The sequence below is a fragment of the Micromys minutus genome (genome assembly GCF_963924665.1).
Source record: "Micromys minutus genome assembly, chromosome: X".
Lineage (NCBI taxonomy): Eukaryota > Metazoa > Chordata > Mammalia > Rodentia > Muridae > Micromys > Micromys minutus.
This window is the reverse complement of record NC_137970.1, coordinates 35,918,412-35,943,073: the sequence shown is the minus strand read 5'-3', so window position 1 is coordinate 35,943,073 and position 24,662 is coordinate 35,918,412. Positions and strand designations below refer to the sequence as shown.

The following is a 24,662-nucleotide window of genomic DNA, read 5'->3' as shown; positions in this document are numbered from 1 at the left end:
TCAGTTTCTGGGACCTCTTTGAGGTCTGCTTTAGATGAGACTGTTGGTCTTCATATGGGTCTCTCCCTTTCAGTTTCTTCAATTCTTCTTCTAATTCAGCCGTGTGGGTAGTTAACTTCAGTCCAATGGTTGGGTGTAAATATCTGTGTTTGTCTCAGTCAGCTGCTGGTAGGGTCTCTCAGAGGACAGCCATGCCAGGCTTTCATCTGTAAGCACATTATAGCATCACTAATAGTGTCAGGTTTTGGTACTCCCCCATGAGATGGATCCGAAGATTGGACAGTCATTGGAACATGTGTATTTCAGTGTCTTCTCCATTTTTGTTCCTGCAGTTCTTTTAGACAGAAATAAATCAAGATCAGGAATTTTGACTGTGATTTAGCAATCCTTTCCCTCCACTTGAGTTTCCTTTCCTCAAACTTGGTCATATTGGCTAAGGACACCCCCAATGAGTCCTGAGAGTGTCTCACTTTTTGGGTCTCTCATACTTTCTAAAGGGTTCCCCACCTCCAAATCTTGAGGCAGCTTATATACATTCAATCACTTGTCCCTCTGGGCATCTCTCTTATACCCTTCATCCATATCTCACATTGTTCCCCCATTTCCCCCTACCCTGCCCTCTTCCAACCAGGTCCTCTCTACCTTTGCCTCTCATGAATATTTCCATGCCCCTGAGTGAAATTGAACCCCCCTCACTTGCACCTTTCTCTTCTTGATACTTCATACATTCTGTAGGCTGTATCCTAGCTATTCTGTACTTTTGGGCTAATATCCATTATTATCCACTAATCAGTGAATACATATCATGCCTGTAATTTGGGGTCTGAGTTAACTCACATAAGGTATTTTTCAGTTCCGTCCATTTGTCTGCAAAATTCATAATGCCCTGATTCTTAATAGCTGAATAGTAGTCCATTGCATAAATGAACCACATTTTCTGTATTTATTCTTAAGTTGAGGGGCATCTGGGTTGTTTCCAGCATCTAGCTATTATAAATAAGGCTGTTTCTCAGAATATTGGAAATAGTTATACCTGAATTCTTAGCTATACCACTTTTGAGCATATATCCAAAGGACACCCCATCATACCACAAAAAAAAAAAAAAAAAAAAAAAAATGACAATATCTTAAGTGTCAGAAACAAATCTTTAAGATTTATTCTATTTGTTAATGTAAAGAAAAGCTTAAAATCTTATGAGATTTGAAATACCACATATATGGTGAGCAAGAATAATCATTTTGGCTTGCCAAACCTAAGAAGTGTTAATGTACATAATCAACATTATTATGTTGATATAATTTGTAACCTTCCATAAGTCACTTTGAACTTTAAAATTAAATGTGCCACAGTAAAATTGATATACAGAATAAATTACTATAATATTTTGTTTATTGTTTAAGAACCATTGTATAAAATATCTTCGAAATATTGTTTTATGCTTTCCATTAAAAGAAACCACTGAAGAATATGTGATTGTTATGTTACTGGCTAAAATAGATTATGTAACATTGTTTTTTATACCTTGTTTCTTAATCTTTGTAGCACATATACATGCTCACCCATGAAGCCATACATGCACACACACACACACACACACATACACACACACACACACACACACACACACAAAAAAAAAACCACAGACTCCTATATATAAACACAGACACTACACATTCAAATATACTAGCAATCAGGTATTTCTGATACAATGCTAACATATTAAAACATAACTTCCAGAAGACATCATTACTCTTGAAGCCTATTCAATTTATAGAAAATATATGATTTTATATCAACCCTAACCCTAACCCTAACCCTTGATTGCAGAGGAAAATGTCATTAGTAAGTAAACTTTGCTAATACATCAATAACTATCATGTTGCTAAAATCAATTTTAGTGTCACTTATAGAAATGTGATACAATTTTCATTTGACAATTTAGTATGACTATAGTATTCATTTAATACTGATAATTTAAAATATTTTTAAAGCTATGGCAGAATCATGACCAATAAACATGAAGTTCTTTAATCTGTAATAATTTAAAAGTACAACTTATTTGTGATTAAGCATCTGCATTTTGTTCATTTTTCTTATTGAGCTTCATGTGATATGTGGATTGTATCTTGGGTATTCCAAGTTTCAGTGTGAATATCCACTTATCATTGAGTGTTTGTGTGTGTGTGTGTGTGCGCGCGTGCACATGCGTTTGTGCATGTGAGTCTGCATGTGTGTATGTGTGATTGGGTTACCTCACTCCAAATTCAGAAAGAGACACTCTTTCAAGAGTATAAGATGGAGAGTGTTTGAAGAGGACAGGCGACAATCTCCTTTGGTCCTTGCACATCTACTCATTGGGAATGCAAAACTTCACTTACACATGCAGATCACACACACACACACACACACACACACACACACCACAATTTTGTTTTGGTTTTTGTTTTAAGATATTGCTTTCAAATTTTAACAATATTGGAAATAGAGTGTTGGTAATAAAATAATATTTTGAAAGTTTTTTGTAATTGAAACATCTTAAAATCAAAAGATGAATTAATATATTTTATATTAGGGAACAAGAACAAATGTAGTGTCTTCTGCAGATTATACTACTTTTACTTGAATATATGGATATATTATTGCACTACATTTACACCCATAAGTGTAGTGTCTACTTTGAAAACCATCAAATAAATGGAAAACATTTGTTTTGTAAAATCTTTGATGATGGTTTTCATTAGGCAATAAATTAATGAAATGTATCAAACAGTTTGCAATGTTTACTTGCATAAAAATATCAATATGAGGTAAGAATTTTTCTTATCCCGACTATGTGTATTATTTGTGTAGTATATATTTGTTTACACATATTTTAGAGAGTGTGCAGGAGTGCATCTGTGCTTGAGGGCATGGAGGCCTGAAATTCTTTACCATATATTTTACTCCTTTTTGTACATTCAGGCAAAAGCTCTTAACATAACTCTGTGAGTTGGCATATGGCTAAGCCACTTATACAGTTTGTTCTGAAGGCTGCCTGTCTTTTCCTTCTGGCTCATTGAAATTACACAGAAATGGCAACACTGCCATGAATTTACATGAGTGTCACAGATTGAAACTTCTTTTAACCTCATGCTTTTGTACAACATGCCTTAGGCTTTGAGCCATCTACCCTCTGCCCAGCAGTAGATACTTTCAGGCAAACAGACTGATATCTTAAAAAGAAAACAAAAGAATGACATTTTACTCTGTTTCTGTTCATTCTTGAACATTGGAGTGGGTCAGTAGAAAAAGAGCATATATTTTCTTCTACTCAACTCCATTGAGATCTGATCCAGTCTCTTGAGTTTAAATGTTTGTTTTATCCTGATCACTCTTATATATAAATCTCAAACCCAGAAAGTTCTTCTAAAAATTATATCTGTGTGTCCAAATGCCTGTTTTCCTTTCTAGGCGTATTTCATCCTGACCTTCACAAACTCTTGATTTTATGAAGAAACCTCTACAACTAGAATTTATCATCCTTGATGGATTTTGTTGTTGTTGTAACTGATTTGTTTAACAGAATTTTGCTCTAATAAATCATGCATCTGTCATAAAGTACCATTGTCTATGTTTTTAACCAACCACAACCTGACTACTCACATTCTTCAGTGCTAGTATCATGACTCAACTCACTATCATATTTGGACTTTGATTATTTAGCCCTACATTCTACCTTGTTTTTCTATTCTTAACACAGCTGTTGGAATGATTTCATTAAAACAGTGATTGGTACATAACACTAATTTTATTGAGAGTAGCTTAAGATATCTAACCCTAAAATAATAATAATAAAATGTTGTTAACCCCTCTGCCAACCCTCATCCCCAAATTAAAAAAAAAAACAAAAAAAAAACAATGACTCTGTAAAATATTAAAATCATCATGTAACTTGATCTTACCTACTGCCATTCTTTTACTTACAGCCCCCTTTGATGAATGATTCTTCAAGATAACATTCTGTGTATTTCAGCTCATTACACAAATTATTCAAATAGGAAGACATATCCAAACTACTGCCAACACAATTTCATTCTCTGTACTGCTTTCCTCCTTTCATGCTTGGTTGCCTTCATCACCAGTTTTTGCTTACTTTCTGATTTAGCTTTTTATACATTTTTCTCAATAAGGATCAAATTTCATTAAGGAGATAATTTATTTTCGTTTTTTCATGGTTTTATACTAAATACTATCATTATGGATCAGTATTTGCTAAATAATAGTAACAGGAAATATTACCTAAAGGAATTTTTATTACCTTACTAATTGATTCATTGAAAAATATATTAGCATGCTTGGTCTAGTTTACAATAATGAAAGAGACTTGAACAGTCATAAACATAGATTTCTGGTACAGTAATTTCAAGAGGAAGAGTAAAATCTGAATTTTGTTTCAGTGAGAAAATACTCATAGCTTGTAATTTTAATTTTGTTCTGCCAAATTTGCAATGTAAAAGCAGTAGTGGAAAATGACAGATTAAACATTTTAAAGGTTTTGCAGAATTATCTCAACTCAGAAAATAGAAATAAATCAAGCCTATTATACTTAGTTTGGTTTGAGTTCTTAGTCATAACAGAACTCATATTTCTACTTCTAGTTCATATGGTTTTCTATAACATGTATCATAATCCATGAATAGTAGCACTATCAAGTAACCCTGGTACAATTCTTTATTAAGCTTATTCAAGCTGAAGTTCCAGCAATTCCTACATATAAACAGGGCTGCTAGAGTATGGAGAACAAAGAATGAGAATTTGCTGGAAACAATTGCTCTGTCTCTTTCATTTACTTCTGTATCAATCCACAGCCCAAGGGTTCTGTGAAATAACAAAATTGGTGCTATGGATTAGTGCCAATTTTCATATCACTATCACCACTGAAATCTCTTGTGAATTATAAAGCTGAGTGTTATACATTTTCTTTAGCTCAGGGTAACTCTAAATCAAATTTCTATAAACATAAGATAAAACTGTAACAGAATAATTTATCTATTTAAAAAAACTGTATTATCATTCATAAAAAAAAATTAGTTTAAAATTGTTGGTGTACTTCATATAAATAATTTAGTTCAAGATGTGTGTGTGTTTCTTTGTGTCTGTATGAGTGTGTGTCTTTGTGTCTGTGTGTCTGTTTATGTATGTGTGTGTTGCAATGTTGTCATTATTATGAAGGGAATATTAATACAGTGGCCAGAACTGTGATAAAATTGCCATTTATTAGAATAATGTTGCACACTGTCTACCATAAAGTAGAAAAATGTCTTGAAATTTTTATCATTATTATGCTTTCTTGCCACAGTTCACTTTCTTCTGCATTCTGCGAAATTCTTAAGGCCCTGTGGATTCATCAATCATAAATTGAGCTATTCTTTCAGAATCATAAGCCTGAATATCATACGCTCATATAAAAGCATTTTATAAGAATACAAAACATACAAAGATATTTTTCCAAATATTTTTATTAATTTTGCAAACTCCCACGTTGATATTAAACATTCCTGATAGCTTTTTTTGTAATTTCTCATCATATGTAGTCATTGTCATTGAAGTAGAACTCTATTAAATTTTTCAGTGTTAATGCATTACTATTTTTATTTTCGTTAAAGATAAGTTACAAAAAATAAGTACTTTAATTATTAAAGGATATTTTGAAATACTTTGCCACAATGCTCTTCTTTCATTCAAGTTTTCTTCCATAGGAAAATTTGACAGAAATATGAGCTATATGAATAATTACATGTACACATATCTTTATATGTTGAAGACACAGGTACACAATTACACACATGTGTATGTTGTGGATATGTGTATTAAATATACTCACAAATATGAGCATGCATAAACATGCATGCATAATTCCTATGTGACATAAAGGACTTCAGGTTTACAAAATTGTTTTGTTTTACTGACTGTTTATATTAATTGGTGAAAGAATTTAGAATTTTTAAATCATGGCTTAACATTCCCATAGTCTTGTAGAAATTAAATCAAGTTTCATTGTAGTCTTGTTAAGGTATGTGTCATACATCATCTTATGTTAAAACACAGCAGATATCTTGAAATCTCTAAAGAGAAACGGGGTTTTGGTTGTTTTTGCTGTTATTGTTTTGGTTTGTTTTGTTTTGTTTTTCCATGGCTGTCCTGGGACTCACTCTGTAGACCAGGCTGGCTTCAAACTCAAAGATCGACCTTCTTAGTGATGGAATTAATGGTTTATACCACTACCCAGCTAGAGATAAACAAGTATTAACTAACCAAAGACACTATTCTTGATGTATATTTTAAAATAAAATTTCTAATATAGTTATTAATTTAAATATTTAATGATGGGTTTTTCATTTTGAGAAATATTGTTAGTTTCTATGAAAAAAAATTACTTCCAGCAGAATATCTCCCTTCAGCAAGAAAAGTAACACACATTTGTATCATTTCTATTCCCCCTCTTCAGTCAAGTAAGCTTTTGAGTGGGCAACATTTGCCAAAACCTTATGTACAATGGATAACTGGGACTATACTTGATTTTAAACTAATGACTTTTTGAAATTATTAGTATTGTACTTATTCTGATAACTAGAGTGTTAACTTTTGCATGAAAAGACCAAGCTGTAGTTTTAGGCACCCTAATGAATTTTTATATACCTGCATACACGAATGCCTGCATAAATACATATAAATGTGTATACACACATATCAGATGTATATAACTATTTTATTTCTATATTTTCTGGCTTGCTTGTCATTCATCTCTGTAAAATTTTTATAACTTTTATACTTATAAAGAAAACAGTGAATCTACATATATCAAAATTACAAAAATCTTATAGCTGTTTTTGATAATATTTTCTACATTCTCTGAAATATTCTATGATAATAGTTGCCCAGAGTTAAATATGTAAGACAAAATCTATTTTTTATTTTATTACATATTTATTTGATATTTTATGTATTTACATTTCAAATGATATCCCCTTTCCCCATCCTTTCATGCCCTCTGCTTCTATGAACATGGTCCCACACCCACCTCATTGCCCTGGCATTCCCCTATACTGGGTAAATGAGCCTTCATAGGAACAAGAGCTTTTCCTCCTATTGATGCCAGACAATGCCATCCTTGGCTACATATGTAGCTGGAGCAATGGGTACCTCCATGTGTACTCTTTGGTTAGTGTTTTAGTTCCTGAGAGCTTTGGGGGATTTTATTGGTTGATATTGTTGTTATTTTATGGGATTGCAAACTTTTTCAGCCTCTTCAGTCCTTTCTCTAGCTCCTCTATTAGGGCACCCCTGTGCTCTATTCAGTGTTTAGCTGCAAGCATCCTCATCTGTATTAATGTCTCTGACAGACCGTCTCAGGACACATCCGTATCAGACAAAAATCTATTTTTAACTCAGCAATGTCAGAAGGAAAATTTGTTTCACCACCAATTCAGCTGACTTGTTCACATGATACATACGTGTATATATATATATATATATATATATATATATATATATATATATATATATATATATGATCTGTAATTACACTTGAAAGTTTCTTCCTGTAATAAAAATAATTTCTCAATAGCCTTTTCTTCGGAATTTGAGAATGAGTCATTTAATAAAAGGTCCAGGCAGTTACGTGTTCAATGTCTCACCTAATTTATCATTGTAAGTGTATTTTTTAATGTAACAAAGTGTGTTATGCTGTATTAATAATGGTTACATCATCTGATTTTTGCTCTATTCAACTAGAGATCCTTAGGACAAAGTGAAAATGTGGAACTAATGTAGTTAGAACATTACAAAAAATTATTGGTCCAGGATTCTTAATCAATACTGATCTAAAGGTTTAAAACTCTGTAATTGCATTATGCACATGAGGACAACCAACCTCATTTTTATATCACAATGAAGATAGCTAACTATCTTCATTCTATCTGTTACTTTAGTGTCTGCTTTTTCATGTTAATAGTTTTGTAATCTTAACACGTGCTCATCTTTGCAAAAGCCTTCTTTTATCTGCCATAATTATAAATAGTCACCTTTCCTTCCTAAATTCTTCAAATAACTCACTTTATTAAAATGTTAAAATTTATTAAATGATAAGTATAGACATGGTGCAAGAGATTAAAGTAGAAAGTAGATAAATGTATTCCTGTATCTCAGAAAGCACTACTTGCTTTTAATTCTGAAACATAAAAAATAGTTTAGAACATTGAAATTTCTATGGATATACATGATAGTTCTGCTACTCAATATCCAGCTATTGACCTGCCTTTTGAATTTGAAAATAAACTAATCACTTGTGTCATTATTACCACTCAATGTAAAGTAAATTACTTATATTGACTTAATTGAGCAAAGTAAACCATTTAGCTTATGGAACTCTCTGTGAAATGCTGAGCATATTAATAATCTTCACTAGATTGCAGTGGTTTTTCAGAGTCATTAGAAGGCTATGCAGCTCATTATTCAATTGAACCTGTACAAAATTATTAAATCACTGGTCCAAAAGTTAAATCAGAAGATAAACATGTAAACTGGGGAAAAGATGGAAATACCTATGGAATAATTACAAGTATTGAAAGCAATATGTTGCAAGCTCTTTGAATTGGGGAAAAGTAGGACATATCATTCCTGCCTCCTTGATCATAATGAATGATTTGTTGATGTGTTTTTTATTAAGTTTGCAAGAAATTTATTGAATATTTTTGTATCAATGTTCAAGATGAAAATTGGGCTGAAGTTCTCCTTTTTGAAGGGTCTTTTCTTGTGGTTAAGGTATCAGCAAAATTGTTTCTTCGAAGAATAAATGGAGTAATGTTCCTTCTGTTTCCATTTTGTGGAATAGTTTGGGGAGTATTGGTATCAGGACTTCCATGAAAGTCTAATAGAATTCTGCACTGAACAGAGTAAGTCCTGGTCTTTTTGGTTTGGGAGGCTTCTGATAACTGCTTCTATTTCTTCAGGTGTTATGTGACTGGATAGGTGGTTTATCTGATAGTGATTTAACTTTTATAGCTGGTATCTGTCTAGAAATCTGACGTTTATTCTAGATTGTCCATATTTATTGAGCATAGGTTTTTGTGATGATTTCTAGAGTTTCCTCAGTTTCCCCTTTCATTTTGTTAATTTGGATACTCTGTGCACTCTAGTTAGTCTGGCTAAGGGTTTATCAATCTTGTTGGTTTTGTCAAAGATCCAGCTCTTTGTTTGATTGATACATTGTGTAGTTATTTTTGTTTCTACTTAGTAATTTCTGCTCCGAGTTTGTTTACTTTCTGCTGCCTACTCCTCCTGGCTGTATTTGTTCATGTTTTAGAATTTTTAGGTGTCTACCAATATGCACTCTGTAGTTTCTTTTTTGGAGGTACTCAGAACTCTGAGTTTTCCTCTTAGTACCACTTTCCTTGCATTCCATAAATTTGGGTATGTTGTGCCTTCATTTTTGTTAAATTCTTAAAAAAAATTTTAATTTTGTTATTTCTTTCTTGACCATTATATCATGGAGTAGAGCACTATTCAGCTTCAATGTGTATGTGAGCTTTTTATTGTTTTTGTTGTATTAAAGACCAGCCTTAGTCGATGGTGATTTGATAGGATGCATGGCAGTATTTCAATTGTTTTAAAAAATGTTATTGGGTATTCTCTCCATTTCTCCATTTACATTTCAAATGTTATACCTTTCTCCACACCACTCACCTCCATCCTCCCATGCTTCCATGAAGGTGCTCCCTCTCCCAATAACCCTCTTCACCTCACTGTCTTGGCTGGTTGATGATGTTGTTCTTCCCATGAAGGTGCAAACCTTTCAGCTCTTCCAGTCCTTTCTCTAGCTATTTCATTAGGGTTCCCAAGTTCAGATTGATGTTTAGCCGCAAGAAGCCTCCTCTGTATCAATATGACTCTGAAAAAAAACTCTTAGGAGACATTCGTATCTGGTTCCTGACAGTAAGTACTTCTTGGCATCAGCAAATCTCTGTAGATCTTTTCTTCAATCCCTACGCCGATATTTGACCATGTATGTCCTCTTTGTTTTGTTCTTCCTTTGAAGGGGCACTGAAGCATCCACATTCTGGTGTCCCTTCTTTTTGAGCTTCATAAGTGTGGTGGTTGGTTTCTTGGGTACTCCAAACTTTTTGTTGTTGTTGGGCTTTTTGTTTGATTGTTTTTTGGAGGGGGTAATATCCCATTATAAGTGAATACATACTTATAAGTGCTCTTTTGTGACTGGGTTACATCACTCAGGATGATAGATTCATATTCCATCCATTTGCCTAGTAATTCTATAAACTCAATTTTAATAGCCGAGTAATAATACATTGTGTATATATACACCAGTATTTCTGTATCCATTCCTCTGTTTAAGAACATCAGGGTACTTTCTAGCTTCTGGCTATTATAAATAAGGCTGCTATGAATTTTGCTGGGCATGTGTCCTTGTTAGATGATGGACCAACTTTTGGTTATATCCCCAGTAGTGGTATAGCTGGGTCCTCAGGTAGTACCATGTCGAATTTTCTGAGGAACTGCCAGACTGATTTCCAGAGTTGTTTTACCAGTTTACAATCACACCAAGAGTAGAGTGGTGTTCCTCTTTCTCTACATCTTTGCCAACATGTCAGCAGCCTTGTCTAGTCATTGATTTTAGTGTAACTGCTTCAAGTTTTTCACCATTTAGTTTGATGTTGGCTACTGGTTTCCTGTTTATTGCTTTTATTATGTTTATGTATAAGCCTTGAATACCTGATCTTTCCAAGTCTTTTAACATGAATGGTGTTGAATTTGTCAAATGCTTTCTCAGCATCTAGAGATATAATCATGTGATTTTTTTCTTTGAGTTTGTTTATATGCTGGATAACATTGATGGATTTCTGTTTATTGAACAACCCTTGCATCCCTGAGATCTACCCTACTTGATCATGTTGAATGATCATTTTGATGTGTTTGTGGATATGGTTTGCAAGGATCTTATTGAGTATTTTTGCATCAATGTTCATGAGGAAAACTGGTCTAAAGTTTTCTTTCATTGTAGGGTCTTTGTGTGACTTAGGAATGAACATAATTGTGGGTTGAAGGAATGAGTTTGGTAGTCTTTCCCCTGTTTCTATTTTGTGGAATAGTTTGGAGAGTATTGGTAGATCTGATAGAATTCTGCACTAAACCCATCAGGTCCAGAGCTATTTTTTTTTTTTTTTGTTGTTGTTGTTGTTTTTATTTTGATTAAGAGGTTTTTGATGACTGCTTCAATTCTTTAGGGGTTATGGGACTGTTTAGGTGGTTTATATGATCCTGATTTAACTGTGGTGCCTGATATTTGTCTAGAAAATTGTCCATTTTCCCTAGAGTTTATAGTTTTGTTGAGTATAGGCTTTTGTAGTAGGATCTGATGATTTCATGTATTTCCTCACATTCTGTTGTTATATCTGTCCTTTCATTTTTGATTTTGTAAATTTGGCTATTCTCTAAGTGCCTGCTTGTTAGTCTGGCTAAGAGTTTATCACTCTTGGTGATTTTCTCAAAAAAAAAATTAGCTCTTGATTTTGTTGATTCTTTGTATAGTTCTTTTTGTTTCTATGCAGTTGATTTCAGTTCTGAGTTTAATTATTTCTTGTAGTCTTCTTGTCTTGGGTTTATCTTCTTTTTTTCTAGAGCTGTAATGTGTGCTATCAAGTTGCTTGCTTCAGTTTCTTTTCAGAGGTTTTGAGAGCTATGAGTTTTCCTCTTAGTACTGCTTTCATTGAATCCTGTAAGTTTGGGTATGTCGTGCCTTCATTTTTGCTAAATTCTAAGAAGTTCTTGATTTTTTTCATTATTTCTTCTTTGACCAAGCTATCATTGAGTGGAGCATTGTTTAGCTTCCACGTGTATGTGGGCATTTTTTGTTTTGTTTTGTTTTGTTTTCAATTGAAGACCAGCATTAGTCCATGGTGATGTGAGTGAATTCATGGATTAATTTCGATCTTCTTGTAGGCCTGTTTTGTGACAAACTATAAGGTCAATTTTAGTGAAGGTGCAGTGAGGTACTGACAAGAAGATATATTCTTTTGATTTAAAATTAAATGTTTTCTAGATGTCTGTTAAGTCAAATTCCTTTATGACCTCGGTGGTTTTACTGCGTCTCTGTTCATTTTCTGCTTCCATGATTTGTCCATTGATGAGAATAAGATGTTGAAGTCTCACACTGTTGTTGTGTATGATGCAATATATGCTTTGAGCTTTAATAAGGTTTCTTTTATGAATGTAGGTGCTCTTCTGTTTTGAGGATAGATGTTCAGAATTGAGAGAATCTCTTGATATATTTTTCTTTTGATGTATAAAAAGTGTCATTCCTTATTTTTTAAATTTTTTTTTGTTTGAAAATCTATTTTATCCAATATTAGAATGGCTATTCCAGATTGTTTCTTGGGAACTTTTTCTTGGAAGTTTTTTTTTTTTTTTTCTCAGCCTTTTACTCTGAGTTAGTGTCTGTCTTTGTTTCTAAGATGAATTTCCTCTATGCAGCAAAATACTGGATTCTGTTCATGTATCCAGTCTAATAGTCTATGTCATTTTATTGGGAAAATGAGTCTATTGATGTTAAGAAATATTAAGTAATAGTTGTTGTTTTTTCTCTTGTTTTTGTTGTTAGAGGTAGAATTATGTTTGTTTTTCCTCTTTTAGTTTTGTTGCAAGAGAATTATTTTCTTGCTTTTTCTAGGGTGTAGTTTCCCTCTTTGTATTAGAATTTTCCATCTATTATCCTTTGTAAGGCTGAATTTGTAGACAGAGATTGTATAAATTTGCTCATGCCCTGCAGTATCTTGGTTTCTCCATCTTTGGTAATTGAGAGTTTTTCTGGTTATATTAACCTGTGCTGGCACTTGTGTTCTTTTAGTGCCTGTATGACATCTGTCTAGGATCTTCTGGCTTTCTTAGTTTCTGTTGAGAATTCTGGTGAATTCTGATTGATCTGCCTTAATATATTACTTGTCCTTTTTATCTTACTTATTTTAGTATTCTTTCTCTGTTTTGAACATTCAGTGTTTTGACTAGTATGTGTTGAAAGACATTTCTTTTTCTTTCTTTATTTTTTGACCAATTTATTTGGTGTTCTGTATGCTTATTGTATATTCATGGTTTTCTTGTTCTTAAGGTTTGCCATGTGTTCTTCTATGATTTTGTTGAAGATATTTACTGGCCTTTTGGGTTGGGAATCTTTACTTGCTTCAATACCAATTATCCTTATATTTGGTCTTCTCGTTATGTCCTGGAATTCCTGGATGTTTAGTGTTAGGGGCTTTTTGTATTTTGAATTTTCTTTGACAATTGTGTCAGTGTTTTTTTATATTATCTTCTGCACCTGAGATTCTTCAATCTCTTGTATTCTGTTTATGAATGTTGTATCTATGACTCCTGATTGCTTTTCTGTGTTTTCCATCTCCAGGGTTCTCTTCCTTTGATGAATAAATTTTCAAACTAACATGCTGAAGTTGTTAAAGGCAAGGTTAATCATAATGGGTTGTAATAAAAATATTCCCAGGGCACGAATGGAAGCTTGATCAAGCTGTGTTTGTCATTCTGGAAGTTTTGATAAGGTAGAAATATTGACCTTATTGTGATCAATAATTTCATCAGCAATATCTGCAGGATCAAAGCTCAGCAGAGCAGTATTCTTCAGAATCATAATCTTCATATGCAAAGTTAATACATCAACAGAGGTATTAAATTATGCCCAATATCCTGCAAGTGTCTTTTTTCAAATTATAGTGAATATCATTGTAAGTTTAGAAGTAACCCAAATTCATTGGTGTATAGTATGACACTCAAGTTGCCTTATTATTCTCAAACTCTGAACATCTTCTCTAATATTTTGAATAGTAACATAAAGAACATCAATATTTTGTTCCAAATGCCTACCTAAATCCTTTTGAACTCAGAAAATTATTAACATTTTTGCTAAATGTTTAACAAAAGTAGCTGTCTTAACTTTTTGTGTCAAAGTAATTGCAGAAACAGTGATGCCAGATATTAATATATTTAAATTTGCTATACCATCAATAATCAAGCCCACTACCCTCTTGCTTCTTTTAAAAGACTGACTCACTTCTTCCAGTACAAATAAGTTTTTTTTTTCCATAATACCAAGGCCCTGTAATACAGTCCATTAAACAAAAACTGCTTGATGGGTCATCAAAACAGACATAACACAATTAGAAACTGTACAATAAATAAAATGAAAATTAAATATAATAGAGGAAACAACATAATTTTAACATGACAAGTAGTGAAAGACTGGGAGCCTTCACACATGAACTAACACTTGTTTAAAGTCCAGATACTGTCCCAATTTTATCTGTTGCTAGCATCTTTATAAAGAACTGGAGGTAACTTCCAAGTCCAAGTAGGTCTCTAGAAATGTCAAGAACATACCTTCCAATGGAAACTGTCATTTACCTTTTTCCAATACTGAATTGATTTCTAAACCAATCAGAAGGCTCAAATATACATGTGATATTTGAAATAAAAGACCTGAACCCATATAATTGAAGATAGATAACAATAAATCCTCAATTAGAAGTTCATATGTGCCTTGATTTTAAATTTTTATTGTAAGCCTGAATACTTAACTTATTTTTCCAAACTATCGGATGTATATCTCCTCACTTTCTGAACAGTAAAGTTTCCACTTTTAAAAAGCATGTTTAAAACTCTATAATCCCTATTTCAGGAACCTATATTTAATAATACAAAAACACAGTAAATGGTACCTTTCATACCACACTTAATTTGAGGGACTGGAAATGATTTTGATTGCAAGTACAATAAGGATGCCTCATTTATCTGCTATCCAGAATTCATCTTCATTTGGAAAATATGCACTTTTAATCTGGTGGTGATATTTAGCAATATTGCAATCTGTAGTGTCAATGTTTATAGAAAATGATACTCTAATTTATGCATACAGGAGATTCATCACACTTGTTATAAAGCTTTTTTAAATCTGTTTCCTTTTGCATATTTTCCTCATAGATGCTTATCAAGAGAATGGGTGTTACTTTGCAATATCATTGTATTTTGGGGGTAGTTGTCTTGGATAAGTAGTTATATCTCACTGAATTTTATCATCAATGAGAAGAAAATGAAAGTATGTAATCTGTAGATTTATCCTCAGGTATTTTTGACTTTTTGCTCTAGAGATGTGAACCTAGTAACATGAAAATGCTAGATGTGTTTGATATCACTGAGCTATGCATTCCAAAATTTCTTTTTTTTTGTTTTTCCATTTATTAAAAATAGGTAATTTTTCATAAATATATCGTGATTACATTTTCCCTTCCTCTACTCCTCCCCACTCCCCATACCTCCCCTTCCTTTCAGATTTACTCCCTTTATTTCTCTCATTAGAAAACATCATGTTTAACTTAGAAAAGTTTAACTGGGGAAAGGTATGGGAAGTTGTCAGACTCTTGCTTTCTTGTTGATGATGTTTACAATGTATTCTCTAGCTGTTTGTCATGGTTGCTGTAATGAAATCTGCTCAGCTTAAAGGAATGAAATGTAGTCTATCATAGTTCTAAAGAGTAATTTGGGCCTAAGGGGTCGGAATCTGTTTTTTTTTTTTTTTTTTTTTTTTTTTTTTTTTTTTTTTTTTTTAAATCTCATTCTTTGTGTTGTAAAAAGTCATTCTCTCTGGGTTCTTTTCTCTGTCTGCTTTCTTTAAAGGCATTTTGGCATAACACTATATGAATATTTTTGTCAGTACTTTGGCTTAACTTCTATCTTTAGTCTTCCAAATTAGACGTTTGGAATTTGAGGTTAGAAAGGTCAGATTTGAGAAAGTAAATTCTAGACTGACTCTTCTCTTTGAAGAACCATAGACCCAAAATGTGCCTCTCCTTTCTCATTATTTGTACCAATACCAAATTAACTAACATGGTCAAAGCAGAAGGGGATGTCTCCCACACAGCTGGTTATACACTGATAAGTAAATCCAATTTCTTATTGCATGCCAAAATATAACCACTAGAGATCCTCTCAGAAAAAAATAAAAAAAAAAACAAAAAATCATTAAAAAATAAAATATCATGTTTCTAAGATATAATGATAACATATATAAGATAAAGCAAAAAATTATCACAATAAATTTGTACAGTGCAATATAACAAAAGGAAAAGAGCCCAACAGAAGACAGAACTATCATAGACCAACTCATTCACTCACACAGAAGTCCCATAAACATAACAAGCTAATAGCTATATTGTGTTTGCAGAGGATCTGGTACAGACACAACCAGGCACTATGCATGCTGCTTCAGTCTCCGTTAGTTCATATGAGCACTGCTTATGTTAATTTAGAAAAACTTGTTTTCTTGATGTCTTCCATATACTATTTTTTACCTTTTGTCCATTTCTACTGGGTTCCCTGAATTAGTTAATTTAAAATGCTATACATGACATATTACAACAAAAGAAAAATACTTCTTTATCTTAATAGTTCATATGTTTTGGTTACTTAGCTCCTTAATTGTAATTATACTGCTTAAAATCTGCTATATAACATTGCTTCAGTGATATAAACACTACCATTAACAAAAAGGTTACCTTTGTTTCTCTCTCCTTATGCCTCTTCTTTTGTGCTCTTTTGGTCTCTCTCCTCTTCCTCTTCCTGCCCCAATATCCCCCCTTTTCGTTTTTATTTTTTTCTTTCTCCCTCTCTCTATCCCTCTTTCCCTTTCTCTCCACTGTTTGTGTCTGTATATCTGTGGGTCCTTGTCTGTGTCTATATAAGAATATTTGTGTGTCTGACTGTCTCTGTCTCTCTGTCTCTGTCTTTCTCTGTTTCTCTCTGTCTCTCTGCCTCTGTCTCTCTCTGTCTCTCTTTCTTTCTCTCTCTGTGTCTCTCTGTCTCTCTCTCTGTCTGTCTGTCTGTCTGTCTGTCTGTCTCTCTCTCTCTCTCTCTCTCTCTCTCTCTCTCTCTCTCTCTGTGTGTGTGTGTGTGTGTGTGTCTCTCTCTCTCTCTCTCTCTGCATGTGTGTGCTTTATTATGTGTGTAGAAATTAGGTGACAAGTTGAAAAAAACTCAGTTCTTTTTATAATGTTTGGGTCCAAAGGGATTAAAGTCAGATCAACAGCCTTGATAACAGGAGACTTCAGCTGCTTGGCTATCTTGCTGACCTCAACATTGCCATTTTCTTTTATCAAGTAAATTGGACTATGGGACATCATCATTCTATAATTATATTTGCATAACAATTCTTTTCAACTCTAACAATACACAATCTAGAGCTTGTGTCACAGTCTATATCATTTTGAGTAGGTTGGCTAAGTATATTGTGTAAATGATATATTATTTATAAGAGCTAAAGTAAGTAGGTTCAAAACTTAATATGTGAAGAATTGAACAGTTTAGAAATATCTGTAAATTTCTGAAATAATGTCCATTTTTCAAGGAAAATAATCATTTTTCAAAGGATCATTCATAAATGCAAAGACAGAAAATGGAGCAGAGGTTAGGGGTTATGCAACAGTTTAAATGTTTTATCTGATCCTGATTTAACTTTTGTCCCAGGTATCTGTCTAGAAAATTGTACACTTCATCCAGATATAACAGTTTTGTTGAGTATAGGCTTTTGTGGTAGGATCTGATGATTTTTTTAATTTCTTCCATTTTTTATGTCTCTCTTTTCATTTCTGATTTTGTTAATTTTGATATTATCTCTATGTCCTTTGGTTAGTCTTGCTGCGGGCTTAACTTGTTGATTTTTCTCAATGAATCAGGTGCTGGTTTTGTTGAGTCTTTGCATAGTTCATTTGTATCCACTTTGTTAATTTGATACCTGAGTTTAATTATTTCCTGCCCTCTAGTACTCTTGGGTGTATCTTTTTTTTTTTTTTTTTTTTTTTTTTTTTTATTATTGTTCTAGAGCTTTATGCTCGGCTGTTAAGCTGCTAGTGTATGCTCTCTCCAGTTTCTTGTTGGAGGTACACAGAGATATGAGTTTTTCTCTTAGCCTTACTGCCATTGTGTCCCATTAGATTGATTATGTTGTGCTTTCATTTTTAGTAAGTTCTAAGAAGTCTTTAATTTATTTCTTTATTTATTCCATGATCAAGTTATCATTAGGAAGAACATTTTTCAGCTTCTATGTGTGTATGGGATTTTTGGATTTAATTTTATTTTATTTTTTTGTTGTTGTTTTTGAAGACCTACCTTAGTCCATGGTGATCTGATAGGATGCATGGGATTATTTCAATCTTGTATCTGTTGCAGCCTGTTTGGTTCCAGGTTATAAGCTCAATTTGGGGGAAGGTTCTATGAAGTGCTGAGAAAAAGGTATAATCTTTTGTTTTAGGATGGAATGTTCTATAGCTATCAAATTTATTGGGTTCCTAACTTCTGTTAGTTCTACTGTGTCTTTGTTTAGTTTTTGTTTCCATAATCTGTCCATGAATTCTTCTACTATTCTATGGTGATTATTATTACTACTTTGCACTTTGGTAAAGCTTGTTTTATGATACACTTGAATTTGGAGCATAGACGTTCAGAATTGAGATTGCATCTTGGTAGATTTTTTTTTTTCTTTTGACAAGTATGAAGTGTCTGTAAAGTGAGGATGCTTCAGTCTTTCTTAGAAGGAGGGACAAAATAGTCATAGGATGAAATAGGAGATAAATTGTGGAGCAGAAAAGAAAGGAAAAGCCACCCAGAGACTGTTTACCTGGGTATCTATCACAAATACAGTCACTAACTAACCCAGACAATATTACAGATACCCAGAAGTACATGCTGACAGGAGCCTGCTATAGGCATCTCCTGAGGGGACTCTGCTAGAGCCTTACAAATATAGAGCCAGATGTGCTCAGTCAACCATCGGACTGAGACCGAGGTCCTCTATATTGGAGTTAAAGAAAAAACGGAATGAGCTGAAGGGGTTTACCACCCCATAAGAAGAACAAAAATATCACCAAACAAACCAATCAGAGTTTTCTGGGAATAAACCACCAACCAAAGAACAAAGGTGGAGGGAACCATGGCTCCAGCCACATATGTAGCAGAGGATGTCTTTATCAGGCATAGGCAGGAGGAGAGGTCTTTTGTTCTCTGTAGGCTAGTCTATGGGCATGCAAGGGCAGAGAGGCAGAAGTAAGTGCAGGGGGAGAGCATCCGCATAGAGGCAGGGAAGGAGAGATGGAATAGGGGGATTTCAGAGAGAAAACATGGAAAGGGATACTATTTGAAATGTAAATTAAAAATATCCAATAGAACAACACCATCAATAGCCAACACACTGAGGTAAAGAGGTGATTGGGAGAGGGAGCACCTTCATGGAAGCAAGCTGAGGAATAGGAGGTAGGGGAGTGTGGGTGAAGTGTATAACATTTGAAATGTAAATACAGAGAACATCCAATAAAATTAAAAAAGTAAAAACAAAATGAAAAAAAGTAGCAGAAACTGAAGGAAAAGCTGTCCATGAACCACTTCACCTTGGGATCCATCTCATCTCCAGATACCAAACCCCTATATTCCTGCTGAGTCCAAGGAGTATTTGCTGAAAGTAGCCTGGTAGAGCTATCCTCTGCCAGCACCTAACTGAGACAGATGCAGGATCTCACATCCAACCACAGGAATGAGCCCTAGGACCACAACGGATGAGGTAGAAGAAGCACTGAAGGAGCTGAAGGAGATTGCAACCCCATAATTAAAATAACAATATCAATTAACCAGACTCCCGACAGCTCCCAGGTTCTAAACCACCAACCAAAGAACATATATACATGAATGGGTCCATGGTTCCAGCTACATATGTAACAGAGGACTGTCTTCTCTGGAATTAGGGGTACGGGATGCCCTTTGTACTTGGAGGCTTGATGCTTCAATGTCTGGGGATGCTAGAGCTATAAATCTGGAGTGTGTGGTTGAGTGAAAGGGCACCCTCTTAGAGGCAAAGTGAAGCTGGAAATCAGATGGGGGCTTGCAGAAAGAAGACAGAGAAGGGAGATGTTTGAAATGTAAATAAATAAAATAACCAATAAAAAAAGAAAAATGTGATTTTTTTGGAATCAGAATTAGAAGAAGGGAAATTGTCTATGCTATAAATTACTTTACTTCATCTCTAAAATTTTCTTATAATAGTTCAAAGTGGTAATTTTTATATTTATTATACATAAATTCCTTAATGATTTAAAATGATATGGTATATACAATATACAATAAAAATCTATGGAAATAACATAATATTTATATAATCTTGTATAAATTAAAATATATTTCTACATTGTGATATATATATATATATATATATATATATATATATATATATATATATATATATATATATAAGACCACAGCTTTTTTATGTGTTTTTCTAGTTTTAAATTGAAGTTTAGGATATGTTCATAGAGTATATAGAGTTATGATTAGTATAAACCATAAATCTCTCCATCTGCAGATGAGTGTTACACTTGGTAGAATTAAAATTGCCCATAAGCTCCAGACAATCAAATAATCCTATTAAAAACTGGGGTACAGAGCTAAACAAAGAATTCTCAACTGATGGACACTGAAAGGCTGAGAAGCACCTAAAGAAATGCAGCCACCAAATCTAAATCCAAGTATTATAGCTGATCTCTAGAAGTACTTACTGGCAGAAACCAGATAGAGATGCCTCCTCAGGGACTCTATAAGAGTTATACAGATACAGCTGAGCATGCTTTTAGCTAACCATCGAAATGAACTCAGGGACGCCAATGAGGGTGCTGAAGAAAGATCCTAAGGAGATGAAAGAGGTTGCAACCTCATGGGAAGAACATTATCAACCAACCAAACCCTTCAAAACTCCCATGGAGTAAAACACAAACCTTTGTGCATAGGTTGAGAGACCTATTGATCCAGTTGCATATGTAACAGAAGATCCCAGTGTCTGCAATCAATGTGGAAAGAAGCTTTTGGCCCAGGGAAGGCATGTTTTCCCAATGTATGGAATACCAAGGCAATGGGGTGGCAAGGGGATTAGGAGGAAGTGCAACTTTGGGAAGACAAATCGGGGGGGGGGGGGGAGACGGAAGTGGTGCAGAGAAAGGGACAACATCTCAAATGTAAATCCAGTATAGTTAATATAAAATTATGAAAAAAAGAAATGCTCAACATTCAGAGTCATCAGGGAAATGAAAATAAAAACAACTTTGAGATTCCGCCTCACACTATTAAGAATGGCTAAGAACAAAAACTCAGGTGACAGCAGATGTTGGCAAGGATGTGGAGAAAGAGGAACACTCATCCATGGTTGGTCTGATTGCAAGCTGATGCAACCACTCTGTACATCACTCTGGAAATCAATCCTCAGAAAATTGGAGATAGTACTACCTGAAGACACAGATATTCCACTCCTGGGCATATACCCAACATATAACAAGGACACATGCTCATCCATGTTCATAGCAGCCTTATTTAATAATAGCCAGAAACTGGAAAGAAGCCAGATGTCCTTTTTTCAACAAAGAATACAGAAATTGTGGTACATTTACACAATTCAGTATTAATCAGCTATTAGAAACAATGACTTTATGAAACTCATAGGCAAATGAATAGAACTGGAAACTATCAATCTGAGTGAAGTAACCCAGTCACAAAAGAACAAACATAGTATTTACTCACTGTTAAACAGGCATTAATCCCAAATAATAATACTTCTGAACTAGGATACTGTGAGTAGAAACATGGAGAAGATCAAAAGGATGGGCATGGTAAAAGCTGAATCAATATGAGAAAAAAGATAACAAAAGGTAAAAAAGTACTAACACCAGTGTAATGTCTAAAGCAAATTGAACCAAAGGCTTGAAAAGTTAATGAGACATTTTGCCTTTCCAATCTGTGTAGTAATTTGAAATTTTGAATTTTCATAAATTTGAATATATATGCATATAAATGGTATCTTCAGCTAATCCTGGATAGCCTGTGATAAAGCACATCACACAATAAAACTGTATTAGAATGTTTTAAATCTTGTTCTCTAATCCTTATTTCTATAAGGAAGCACTGCTATAGAAATTATGTGTCCATATGGTTCCAATAAATCACTGCAATTGTACATAGAGTTTTATCCACATTAAGCAAATGCTTATTGTTGATCTGCCTCTGACATAAAAATTCATGAGATGTCAGAAGCATAGAATGTGGAGGTAATAGGGAGAAATGTGTTTTCATTATATGTTTTTGAATTTTCAAAGCATTGAGTTGTTATTGAGTTTATACTAAACACAGGGTCATTAGACAAGGCTATTTTGTTTGTTTACTTATATATGGCTTCACTGAGCACTACCTGCAGGTCATTAAGATTCTTAAAAGTTAATACTAGGTCCTATTTACCCTGTATCTCTAGATGCCAGTCCAGTACTGAATAATAGACTGCAAAATGAATATAAAAAATCAAACCCCACTGCAAATATTAATATTTGATGGGAAATTAATAAATGGGTAAATGATGAAAAGATAGAATGTCTGATTTGATAGTTGGTAGAAGGAATAATCCTATATTTGGTTTCTTTATTGCTAGATAAGTGATGTATACTTAAAGTATGCAATCAATAATATACTCAATCATGTCATTACGATGACATAGTGAATTTGAAATCAAAAGTTACATTTTTATTTATAAGAAGCTAAATGTCTTTATTACTGTTGCTGTGATAAGATACCGTGACCAAGGCAACTTTTAAAAGAAAATACTTAATTGAGGCTTTGGTTAAAATTTCAGAAGTTTAGTTAGTGATCATCAGGGAGGGAAGCTTGAGCATAGCATATGCAGGCAAATAGGCACTATGCTGGAACAGTAGCTGATACTTCACATCTCATCAACAAGCTGCACACACACACTGTCTCTCACACACATAAACTCATTCACACAGACACACACACAGACACACACACAGACACACACACACACACACACACACACACACACACACACACACATATATATATATATATATATATATATATATATATATAGTGGAGTATGAGGGAGAGAGAAGGAGGAAATTCACCCTGGAGTGGAGTGGGATTTTGAAAGGTCAAATCTCTCCCTCAGTAAAATACTTTCTCCAACAAGTCTATATCCCCTAACTCCTAATAGTTCCACTAACTGGGTACCATTCTCATTCATACCCACACACTAATGCTGTGTGTTCATTTTGTTATGGTTAACTTAAATATTAAATTCTTTTACATCAAATGAGTTGTCCATTTTCATATGTGTAATTTTTTATTATTCTTTGAATCAATCCATTTTTCTTTGTTAAAAAATGAGTTTATTGCACACCATTAAATATAACTGTAAACAATGCATGTATTATGAATATGTGTATGTATGTATATTAGAAAAAACTTCAAGCAAACATTCTATTTTCTTCTTTCAGAATAATGGAAAAATCTCTATAAGTGAAGCTAAACATTATTCAGCTCATGATTAGAGTTACAGGTTCTTCACATTGTATGCATGCATGGAGAGGATTTAAGTGGAGATTCTAATAGTATATAAACCTTCAGAATGTACATTTTAAAGATTTTATTTTTACTTGTAGTTGTATATGTACAAATATTTCTATGACTCTATCCTCTATGTGCAGGTGCACATGGATGGCAGAGGAGGCCACCAGGTTCCCTGAAGCTAGAGTTACAGGTACTTTGGTGCTGCCCAACCTGTTTGCTGGGAACTGATGAAACAGGATTAAAAATCCTTACAAGATTTAGCATAATCTTAGAGCAAAAATCCATTGGTGTTATGTTCAGGAAATTTTCCCCTGTGCCTATGTGTTCTAAGCTCTTCCCCATTTTCTTTTTTATTAGTGTCAGTGTACCTGGTTTTATGTGGAGGTCTTTAATCCACTTCATACTGAGCTTTGCACAAGGAGATAAGAAAGGAATGATTGGCATTTTTGAATGCTGACTGTCAGTTGAATCAGCAACATTTGTTGAAGAGGCTGTCCTTTTTCCATTGATGTTTTTAGCTCCTTTATCAAAAATCAAATGACTATAGGTGTTTGGGTTTATTTCTGGGTCTTGAATCTATTCCAATGATCTACCTGCCTGTCTCTATACCAATACCATGCAGTTTTTATCATGTTTGATCACTAATACTGTTTAAGGTCAGGGATGGTGATTCTGATGTAAGGGTTTTTTTTTTTTTTTTTTTTTTTTTTTTTTTTTTTTTTTTGTCCCTGAGAATGATATTTGCTATCCTGGGTTTTTTATTATTCCAAATTAATTTACAAATTGCTTTTTCTAACTCTATGAAAAATTGAGTTGAAATTCTGATGGGGATTGCATTGAATTTGTAGATTACCTTAGGCAAGATAGCCATTTTTACTATCTTGATCCTTCCAATTCATGAGTATGGGATATCTTTCAGTCTTCTGTGTCTTCTTCAATTTCCTTCTTCAGAGACATGAAGTTATTGTCATACAGATCATTCACTTTCTTGGTTAGGGTCACACCATGGTGTTTTATGTTCTTTCTGACTATTGTGAAATGTGTTGATTCTGTAATTTCTTCCCCAGCCTGATTGTCCTTCCGGGAGAGGAAGGCTACTGATTTTTTAACATTAATTTTATATCCAGTTACTTTGCTGAAGGTCTTTATAAAATGTAAAAGTTCTCTGTAT

General features: G+C 33.6%; 1 protein-coding gene across 1 annotated transcript in view; it reads left to right on the top strand.

Moving 5' to 3' along the window:
• IL1RAPL1 (interleukin 1 receptor accessory protein like 1) overlaps positions 1-24,662 on the top strand; it is a gene marked incomplete at both ends in the record, with an annotated part of 1,250,687 nt that overhangs the window by 357,537 nt on the left and 868,488 nt on the right. The gene's annotated exons all lie outside the window — the stretch shown is intronic.